The 9514-nt window shown below is 31.6% G+C and overlaps 1 long non-coding RNA gene across 1 annotated transcript; it reads left to right on the forward strand.

The window, feature by feature from the left end:
• Positions 1 to 2906: 2906 nt before the first annotated feature.
• Positions 2907 to 5810, forward strand: LOC143071499 (uncharacterized). The gene is made up of 2 exons (XR_012976913.1): positions 2907 to 3267; positions 4912 to 5810. It is a non-coding gene; the product is annotated as an uncharacterized LOC143071499 (long non-coding RNA).
• Positions 5811 to 9514: the final 3704 nt, after the last annotated feature.

The following is a 9514-nucleotide window of genomic DNA, read 5'->3' on the forward strand; positions in this document are numbered from 1 at the left end:
GTTTTTAAAATAAAACACCTCGTAATTGAGAAGAAAATTGCAATTTTGTTTGTTTCTATTAACTTTTAAAAATGTTGTCACTATAGTAAACAATACAGTAAACATTTATCGCCTTCTCTAACAAAGAGCTTCGATTCTTTTGTTCTATTTCAACCTGGTTTCCGACTGTAACACGGTGTCAGTGATTATCAACTTCATCAGGACAAGTGTTCTCGCCACTTTCCACGCCAAAAAAAAAAAAAAAAAAATAAAAAAAAAAAAAAAAAAAACACAAACCAATTATATGGTATTTGTTTTGCTCATTATTGAATATCGTACAGCATCCTATAGTTGCTTACATCCACATAACATGGAAAATTATTTCATATGTAAATTACATGTCCTTTTTTCATAATAAAATTGATTAATTAATTAGTAAATCAACAAAAAAATAGTGTTTTAGACTTCTTTAGAATAAATGCACATGATAACACAGATTATGATTGAAAATAAAGGAATTTTTCATTTAAATGTGATTTTTATCAGTGTTAATTTCTTTTAACAACCTGTCGTATTTTTCACAAATTATCTTTAGCACAAGGTTAAGTTAATTTGAAGTTTTGTAAGAATGTCACTACTTAAGCACTGCTCTATGTTTGCTTTCAAATGTAATTTAAATATCCAAACAATGGCTGTCAAAAAAGGATTATTTATATTTTAATTGAAAGTCTGACTTAATACGATAAAATAAAGACAGACAATTTCACTATGTCGAAAACAATATCTAAAGAACACTTATGATCCTCAGAAATCGTAAAAAGACTTAATAGTTGATTGCAATTACTATTTCAGAAATACGACCAACATTTACAGCAACCTTTTCAAATGAAAGGGCAATACCATTAACATATGGAGAAATACTGAAGTTTGACAAAGTCCATTTGAACATCGGAGAGGGATACGATCCAGCGACAGGATATTTTACCGTTCCAAAAGCCGGCATTTATTTGGTTTCCTGTACGATTCGATCAATCGAAAATAAACATATTCACGCTTATATCTGGAAAAATTATGAAAAATTATTGTTGGCATATGGAAGAAACTGGAACACTGGAAGTTTTAGTTTCCCTATTAATTTACAAAAGGGGGATCTACTCTTTGTGAGACATGATGAAGGACCTTATATTGTAAACGAAGAGGTTCATGGAGGATCGTCATCAGTTTTTGCAGCCACTTTCATTAGCGATTTTTATTCAGAAGACACAACGTTCAACCCCACTCTAAGCAATCATACCTTAATGGTTACTGAAACTGAAGACGATACAGTTATTTAGTTTTATATCAACAATAATGTCGCATATATTAGAAAATGTTTTTTTTTTATTTGATTGGTAGAAGGATAAACCTTTGCAGATTTGCTACGCCATGTAAGAATGGTTTTTTTTGTACGTATCTAAATTAAATTCTGGAGAGCTTTTAAACTGGAAATATTGATTTACCTTATATTTGGCACCATAGCAAAAAAACTCATCATAGATATCAGGATTAAAATTTTGTATTTGCACAAGACGCGCGTTTTGTTTAAAAAAAACAACTCATCAGTGACGCTCGAAAAGTTAAAAAGTCCAAATAAAGAACGAAGTTGAAGAGAATTGAGGACCAAAAATTCCTTAAAGTTTTGTCAACTACAAATGAGGTTATATATTCCTAAGATAGAAAAGCCAAAGTATTTCAAAAATTCAATTTAATTTCAGTTGATTCATAATTGTGACCACATCAATGATAACTCAAGTCAACACAGAAGTCCTGACTACTGAGCTGGTTATACCTCACTGTGGAGTTTTAGGGTGATATGACAACAGACGAAACAGTTTAAGATAATACTCTTTCTATACGGGGAGTTGTTTTTCCAACCAAAAAAAATGATCTTTTAAATTTGTTAGACCATTGGAAAAAAGGTTTATCGTTGAATAAGCCATACAATCTTGGTGAGAATTGCATACAGTTTAGTTTCAAGCGCACGAATTTAAGATGAAGGAACAGCATTATCAATATTTTAGGAAAAACAATGTACACTTTTGATCATCAATCTTAAAAAAAAAAATCCCAGACTCAAAGTTGAAAATTGGCAAATATTCGATTGCAAATATCATTTCAGAAATGCGACTCGTACATATCGTATATCATCTGTGAAACGGTTATTCCATATTCACCGTATGATTAATATAAAAATATAAATTTAACCGTTTCCTTTGATACGCCAAAAAAAATAATCATGGAGATTGAAAAGTGCCACAATAACTCTTTGAAATTATTAGATCTATATATTTAAAAAGCTTAACATATTTTGTAACTGCCGGCGAAATGTAACATTTAAAAAGTAAAAGAGTTAAGGCAGTTAACTCGTTGGATATAGAATAAACTCATCATAGATACCAGGACTAAAATTTTACACAGAGCTGGTTTCCTAAAAACTGTGCAAATTTTCCGGAGAAATATACGATACATTATATAAAGGCGGAACTTGTAGGATTGAAGTTTACTACATTGCATTTATTTACCCATGCAGTAGTCATCACTTCTGTGTTTACATGAATTATCATTCATATGGTCAAAATTATAAATTAACTGTTTACAAAACTTTTAATTTTTGAAATACTAAGGCTCTTCTACCTCAGGAATAGATGACCTTGGCCATATTTGACAAAAATTTTGTGGTCCTCAATGCTCTTCAACTTCGTACTTTATTTGGCATTTTAACATTTTTCGATTCGAGCGTCACTGATTGAGTCTTAAATAGACGAAACGTGTGTCTTGCGCAAATATTAAATTTCAATCCTGATATCTATTATGAGTTTATTTACATGCATTTACATGTATTTACATAATCAGATTATCTATATTTTATCTTATCGACCCCCAAAACATAGTTTTATTTCCTGTAGAGGTATCAGCATTTAAATACATAATCTACCACTTCCTTTGACATAACATCATAACTTCGAAGTTAAATAATCATGGGACAATCCGCGGTACTGTTACTTTTTGGACTAGTGACAGTCATCGTATCGTTTGTTTATGTAGAAATCAGAATGAGAGAAATTGAGATTCGACACAAGAAAGATGTGCGAGAAGCAATGGACGACTTGGAAAATGCGTATACTAACAAAATAAACACCGTAAAAGATGAATTGGATAAGGTGTATATCAACAACATACACAATGTAAAAGTTGAGCTGAACGAAATAGAAAGTCGATTCAAAAGGGAAGTAAATAAATTGGAAACAGGTAAATTTAAAGCATTGATACAGTTGACAGGCATTATTTTAATCGCTGAATGTCTATAAGATCTGCCAGTAACACCTAGATCCTCAAAAGGGGCGAAAAGACTTTTTAGAATCTAGTTAAACAAAACACAGTCACAAAAAACACACAAACATATTGCCAATTATTTTATACGCAATTGCCAAAATTCGTGTTCAAATTAACATCATTTAATGAAAGATAGCAAGTAGCATTGGGTAATTTTCCTCATTATATTTGCTGTGTAATAAATGTGTTTAATTTAAAAACAGAAAATTTGCTCCATGCACAATAATTTAAATACGAACAGACAGGTCTAGACGACAACTACGGCTTTAAGTTGCAGTAACTTGTTTTCCCAATCCACTATAAATAAATATGTTTAAACCAACTATGGCATTAGAGGTAGCGCATGATCTTCTACGTCATATGAAACATTTTTTACATTATGCAATTGGAGAGAAGTGCCTGTTTCAAATCATCATTTAGTTTCAATGATGAGAAAGCAAATCACAAGAAAAACAATAAAAGAGATATAGGCCTGGTTTATTGATTGAAGACTGTAAAGACTGAATGTCTTCCACCAATAGACCAGTAGCTACACAATAAGCTCAGAGACAGCAAGTGTATGGTTTTTGTTGTATTTGTTTTTTTTTTTTTTTTTTTACCTTAAACGATCTTTGGTTGTTCTGTTTGGACCCCTTTGATGTTGTATATCTCAAAAGATCTAAGTTTTATATATCAGGCTTTCCAAACTATTGATCTCGAGTGTGTTCACTGAAGGTTTTTTTTTCAAGAAGCGTATGTTAAGCATTCGATAAAGATATTGCACTAGATTTTCCGAAAACTTTAGCAACATTCCAAATTTAATCTAAGCTTTCTGTCTTTGTTTCTCATTTGTGTCATTTCGAAACTAAATTATTTATGAAAGAGTAAAATTAAATCCACATTGTACATTATTTTATGTTAACACTGTGTCAATACCAACTTTCTTTTAGAAAAGTCCAAACGGATAATAAGATTGAGGGTTACAGTGTAGCTCATTATTGAATGTTGTAAAGCGACCTATTGTTGCTAACATGCACGTCATTTGAACTCTGGAAGATTGTTATCTCATAAGCAACCACATATCCTTATTTTCATAATTTTCATAATAAATGAACTAATTTATAAGCTACGATAAGAAATATTGTTTTCGATTACTTCTCTAAAATAACTGCACATGATAAAAACGAACTATGATTTAAACAAGGTACTGTTGCATTTGATATAAATACATTTTTCATTGTTATTTTTTATCAATGTTGACCATTATTTTTTACTAACTTATCGCAGAATATCCTTTTGCTCAATCTTGAGCTGATATACAGTTTTGTAAAAATGTCACGGATTAGGCACTATTCAATATTTCTTTCAAATATTATTATAATATCCGAATAATGACTGTCAAATTATAATTTATATTTCTATTGAAAGTCAGACTTCATACGATAAAATGGAGACACACAATTATGTTTCGAAAATAAGGTACAATCTCCCCTTATGTTCCTCAGCCCCCCCCCCCCCCCCCCCAAAAAAAAAAAAAACCAACCTCATAATCAAAGTTTGAAATTGCGATTACTATTTCAGAAATGCGACCAGCATTTTCAGCTACCTTTACAAACGACAGGGCGATACCATTAACACATGGAGAAATACTAAAGTTTGACAACGTCCATTTGAACATCGGAGAGGGATACGATCCAGCTACGGGACATTTTACCGTTCCAAAAGCCGGGATTTATTTAGTTTCCAGCACGATTCGATCAACCGACAATAAACATATTCACGCTTACCTCTGGAAAAATTATGACAGATTATTGTTAGCTTATGGAAGAAACTGGAAAACAGGAAGTTTTAGTTTCCCTATTAATTTGCAAAAAGGAGATCTACTGCTTGTTAGGCATGATGATGGTCCTAATATTGCAGACGAAGCAGTTCATGGAGGATATGCATCTTTTTTTGCAGCCACGTTCATCAGTAGTTTTAATTCTACATAAATAAAGACAAAGACCACTTTTAACCAGCATTCAAAACATTAAAACATTGTTGCTGAACTTGTACAAAGCTTAATAATATTTCAAACGGAATAGCATATTCTAAATTGTACGGTGACATTGTTATACGATCCCGTTAAGGGCATACAGTTTTGATCCCATATTGAAATTTTGCTGACAATTTGCATATAGGGTATTTTTTGCCTGATTAGATCAAATTTGTAATAAAAAATATACCTGCATATGCTACTTTTTGAGTACAAAGAGGTCGCAATTTTATATATTTGCTCAAAATTAGGATTTGTGGACGTTTTTTTCCTTTCGACAAAAATACATAACTTTTTTGTTTTAAAGATAAACACAAGCTGTTTTTCAGATTATGTGTACATTCTGTAAATATAAATGTCCTTTAAATTTGTGCAATTTGTTTTTTCAAATAACGTATATTTATCAAATGTTCACGAATGTAGAAATAAAAACATCCTTTTTTGTTGTATATTTATCTCGAATTAAAAAAAAAAAATGCACTATTGACGTTTTCATGAAAATTGGCCGACATAATCTTCTTACGTAATCAAACCAAATGGCATTTTTAAAAAGGGTCCATGAACTCGTTTTCAAGTTAAATAAGTTTGATTGATATAAATCAGTCGAAAACTGAATCTTTTCCCAATAAGTCAGTTGCCAAAATAACAATTTACGCTAGCAACGTCATTACCTCCCCTGTAACTGTATCGTATGCCCTTAATTTAGATACGACCCGGGTGAAGTTATCAACTCATTAAATAAAGGGTTACCAATTCAACCCTATACAATCTAATCTTTCAATATTATTTTTTTATGGTTTTATAGTTTGTTATACTGCTACTCACTATTCAAAGTTACATGTAGAGGATGGTTAAACGCTCACAAACATGTTTAATTTCATCACATTCTTTATGTGCCTGTTCCAAATCAGGATCCTTTACCTCACTGATTGTCGATGATTCATGTCTGCCATATATGTTTTATGTAAATGATTTTGTTATATTAAATTAGGGTATTAGTTTTTTGCAATTGAATGATTTCAAATTCGAAACAAGTCATCACAAAACAAACTTTAATTTCATGACTAAGTTTGAAAATTCCAAAAACTAAAAGAGGTAAAATACAGACCTCTTAACACCAAAATATTACAAACATAAATAAATAATAATAAAATGTGAACGACTAGAAAATCACTTTCAACTGGACAATGTGTCGAAATCAGTTTTCCGGAACTGTCGGCTGTCTTTTGTTACTTTTGTGGTTCTCCCATCGTCTTTTATATGACAAGTCACTTTAGGTGATAGTTACTAAAAAGAAAGATATCGAGATTTTGACTACAAAAATTGAGCATCATTCTTGTCACATGCGACACAGGTTTTCTTTAAGATAGCATCCGTAATACTTTCAATGAGACGATTTCATCTGCTCATATAAAGAAACCTTTAGACATTAACCTCCAGACCACATTGCCGACATAAAATGGGGCTGTAATACACGTGTTGTAGGTTCAAAGAATTTTGACTACAATGACATCTTGTATAAACTTTCAAATTGAATTGTTTATATCATTCAAGCCTACGAATGGGTTATCTGCTCATAAATAATCGTTGCTTTAATAAAGTTTTAAACAAGTATCATTTTTATGCTAGCTTATGCCTGACTTGTCACTTTCGTTTTCAGGTATCGGGAATCTTTCAATTAATTTAGACTATATTACAGTAAAAGCTTACATCCAAATAGCTTTAGATTAATTGCATGCCATTTTTAAAATGCAAGTTGACAAGACATCTATACTATTAAACGAGAAGACCTCATTTTGGGTGTCGCTTCTCTTCTTTCCACAATAAATTAATCGTCATGCCTCTATGTCCTATAGGTACATGACATAGTCGCATTTGTCATCCATTCATATGATTATTCTGATTGAGATATTTTGGGAGAAAAACGATAAAAAAAGCGTCCGGATAATATTCCGACATTGGGCGAAATTTTAAGTCAGATTAGACTTCCGGTTTGCGTTTTCTTTGGACCGTTTTCTTTATACTTTGAACATACATTTACTACAAATAAAGAGTATTTTCTATCTGATATCATTTTCAAGTTAACTATCCATGGCGGTCACAGAGTTTATTAATTGAGAGAGTCTGTATAATATATCAATGACCGCTGGCCCGTGGATCGATTAGTAAAGTGAGAATTGAAAGTAAAAACCAAATACACTTTATTTATAGTAATGAATGTACATACTATACAGATAAGCGCTAAAATTATCCATGTGTTATTAAAATTAATAGAAACCAAAGGGGGAATTTTTAGGGAAAAAAGGAGGAGCCGGGCTAGAAAATTCATTAAATCTTTTACAAAAAATTATTGATTTCAATTAAAGAAGATGTGGTATGTTTGCCAAAGAGACAGCTCTCAACAAGAGAAAAACATGACACAGAAATTAACAACTATAGGTCACCGTACGGCCCTCAACAATGAGCAAAGCCCATACCCCATAGTCAGCTATAAAAGGCCCCGAAATGACAATGTAAAACAATTCAAACGAGAAAACTAACGGCCTTATCTATATGTACAAAATATGAACGAAAAACAAATATGCAATTTATAGAAATGACTGTACATAATATACATTTAAGCGCTAAAATTATCAATGTGTTATTAAAATTATTAGAAAATAAAAAGGGGGAATTTTGGGAAAAAAGGATGAGCAGGGCTAGAAAACAACTGTTCTGTCCCAAGGTACCTTTGACTTTTGATACCTTTTCTGAAATTCTCCAGTCATTAAATCTTTTACAAAATTTCATTGATTACAAAAAAAGAAGATGTGGTAGGATTGCCAAAGAGACAGTTCTCCACAAGAGACAAAAAATACACAGAAATTAACAACTATAGGTCACCGTACGGCCTTCAACAATGAGCAAAGCCCATACCGCATAGTCAGCTATAAAAGGCCCTGAAATGTGTTATTAAAATTATTAGAAAATAAAAAGGGGGAATTTTGGGAAAAAATGATGAGCAGGGCTAGAAAACAACTGTCCTGTCCCAAGGTACATTTGACTTTTGATACCTTTTCTGAAATTCTCCAGCCATTAAATCTTTTACAAAATTTCATTGATTACAAAAAAAGAAGATGTGGTAGGATTGCCAAAGAGACAGTTCCCCACAAGAGACAAAAATGACACAGAAATTAACAACTATAGGTCACCGTACGGCCTTCAACAATGAGCAAAGCCCATACCGCATAGTCAGCTATAAAAGGCCCTGAAATTACAGTGTAAAACAATTCAAACGAGAAAACTAACGGCCTTATTTATGTTCAAAATATGAACGAAAAACAAATATGTTACACGTAAACAAACGACAACCACTATTTACAAGCCCCTGACTTGCATGTCAGTTTATAATATACTAAATTTATGTTCACACTGTAATTAATAGAAAACAAAAAAAAAATGGGAATTTTTTAAATAAAGAAGAATGGATAAAAAAGATATTTTCCTGTCCCCAAGTACCTATTCCTGAAATTCTCAAGTTATTAAATCTTCCTACAACACTTTACATACTTTCAACCACGCTCTGAATGCACGCGATTTCGCGGGTGTGTTCTAGTTACATTTTAATGTAGAATACAAATAGAGAGGCTTAACTCTATTGTTTATAGACATATGTTTTATAGCCTGAAGATAAATTTAAAATTATGTCATTTCTCAAGTAAATATATACAATGTCGAACTAGTCATTGTCATGTCAGATTTATGCTTAATTAATTAAAATACCTTGTTCTACTTAAACAATGGAATAGTAACAGTCCCTTCCACTTGCATAAATTAGTTCAAATCCAAAATTTAGATAAAAAAAAACACCAAATATTCAGTTAATGCCAATCCTTCAAAAAAATGTTAAATAATATTAGTTTTTCGAAATATCCGGAATCATAAAACATAACACGTCTTACAGGATATAATACACAGACAAAAATATAGAGCTAGGTACATGTAGTTATTGCAGTACGGAGGTGGCAATTTTAGTACTAGTACTAGTATTGTAGTATTTTAACTGGACATTTTGTGAAACAGTAATGAACCATGACAAGCAGGAATATCTCTTCCGGGAAAAATCAAGTTATATTTCTCCTTGTGATTTTAATTTAGAATGATGTAGCG

The sequence above is a fragment of the Mytilus galloprovincialis genome, chromosome 1, assembly GCF_965363235.1.
Source record: "Mytilus galloprovincialis chromosome 1, xbMytGall1.hap1.1, whole genome shotgun sequence".
Taxonomy (NCBI): domain Eukaryota; kingdom Metazoa; phylum Mollusca; class Bivalvia; order Mytilida; family Mytilidae; genus Mytilus; species Mytilus galloprovincialis.